Raw genomic sequence first — 1,961 nt, 5'->3', positions numbered from 1 at the left:
AAGGTTAAGGTACAGAAGACAGTAAAAAACGTAGAAATTGGAGAAGAATCAAATGATATAAATAAAACGAAACAGCTATAAAATGGGGCTTTTCGCCAGTCAGCTTGGCCAGGCGGGCGGACTGTCGGCCAAAAAGGTGTAGGCGATGAGTCTTTTCAAGCGCCTGATTGGCGTTTTTAGCTTTATATTCGTACGTAAAATTTTTATGAAAACACTTACATCTAGGACACGCCGACTGAAGAAGAGGATGTTGCTCCTTTGCACTTGGTTTGTGAGCTTTTGTTATTTTTTTCTTGTTGACGCAAGTCAGTGCCACTGCCAATGTCGGGAATGCCCAACAGCGTCGCGGCAATTGGGCGTAAAGGCGTAGAGCATCAAATGCGCGGAGTTTGCTGTTTGGAACGGCGGCTGCTCCTTGAGGCAGTGTTGGGCTGATGCTGGTGAAGACTACGGCAGTGATTACGCGTGTAAATACTATTTATTTCTGTTTCACTTTTGTTTGTATATATTTTTGCACATGTTTTCCACTTAGTGTCGTAAATAAATATGCTTTTATTACTACTAGCGCAAAATTTTTACGGGAACCGTTATGTGTTTTGTTTGTAATTTATACAATACCGCACATTTTGCAATTTTTAGTTACAATATTAAAATTTGCATTTGAATTACATATACATATATATTTGTACACCTTTTTTGGTACACACTTGCTTTTTGGTATGATTTGACCTTTGACGCGACCTTCGCTGGCGAAAAACTCATAAAATTTATATCTTAATTTTTTAAATTGCTTTTGAGTAGCACGTACTCAGAGAATTTCTTATGATTTGTCTTTGGCGAAGGTGAGAGATCTAATTTGCCATCAATTCTTCAACAGTATTGTAAGAAACTTTTCTTAAACAAATAATAATACATCAGAAATAACCGAAAATTTCATGTGATGAATGCACATTTTTACATATATTTTCATCTTCTACAATAAACATCTAACACTTGTCTCAATCATTTCAATCTGCATTGCAAATATCAGCGTCCCAGTAGGTACTAACAATACGTTGGCGCTTCATTCATTCATCAATTTTATCATTTTGTATTTGTGGCGCGGCAAGAACGAATTTTCTTCGATTTGCATTCAGGCGGAGGAGGCGTTTTACTGGCATGTGTCTGCCGCTTCTCAAACACAATGAACGCGTTTACGGATGCTGTGTCGCGTACCGCAGCACAACAAAACGCTTCCGTAATTTTATTTTTCGTCAAGTGGTTTAATTTTATTTTTTTAACATGGAACTGTTATTTACACAGATTTTTGTTGCTTCAAATTAGTTGTCTAAACGTGATTGCTTGCATTATTTCAATATTTTTTTCTAATCGAACACACTCAAACAACACGAAATGCCGAATTTCCAATATACGGCCACCGTTATTCGAACGTCCTTACACGTTAATGCACGAAACCGAACTGAAAATGCAGCGCTGCGGCGTAACGGCGAATCAGCAAAACGGCACCACTCTATCGAATAGAGGAACCAACTCCAGCACCAGCGCAGGCAGCATGGTTAGGCCAACATATGCTGCGCGGCACGACGCTTGCTTCGGAAAACCAGTTCGAAGTTCGAAACGGGATACGAATGCGTGGAAAAGCCATAGAGCGGCGCCAAAGAGAAGAGCAATAGAGCGCAGGCCATGGTTAGGGAAATGGGTGACTTAATGAGCTAAATGACACGTAGGAAATGCGATATCTACCCTATATTCGGAAATGCATCAAACCAAAGCATTAATCTCTTTTATTTCTAAACTTTTAATTTATGGAAATTCTTAATTTTCGGCATTAAATCGTGCTCGCGCTTGTTGCACATTTTCATCAATTATAGCATAGTAATAAAAGAGAGGGTGCGTTCCAAAACGTCAAGAACAAAGCATCTATACCTCAGTAGATTGTAGTTCAAAATGTGCGGTTAATG

The 1,961-nt window shown here is 39.0% G+C and overlaps 1 long non-coding RNA gene across 1 annotated transcript; it reads right to left on the bottom strand.

Annotated features, from left to right (window-relative positions):
* Positions 1-212: 212 nt before the first annotated feature.
* On the bottom strand, positions 213-1,510 carry LOC108363065 (uncharacterized). Its single transcript, XR_001847554.1, has 2 exons — positions 1,050-1,510; positions 213-889 (listed from the first exon to the last, which is right to left on the bottom strand). It is a non-coding gene; the product is annotated as an uncharacterized LOC108363065 (long non-coding RNA).
* Between the last annotated feature and the right edge of the window lie 451 nt (positions 1,511-1,961).

The sequence above is a fragment of the Rhagoletis zephyria genome, unplaced genomic scaffold (genome assembly GCF_001687245.7).
Source record: "Rhagoletis zephyria isolate East Lansing unplaced genomic scaffold, Rhagoletis_zephyria_1.1 Rzeph_scaffold_01180, whole genome shotgun sequence".
Lineage (NCBI taxonomy): Eukaryota > Metazoa > Arthropoda > Insecta > Diptera > Tephritidae > Rhagoletis > Rhagoletis zephyria.
The sequence above is the reverse complement of the archived record's forward strand: the minus strand, read 5'-3'. Positions and strand labels throughout refer to the sequence as shown.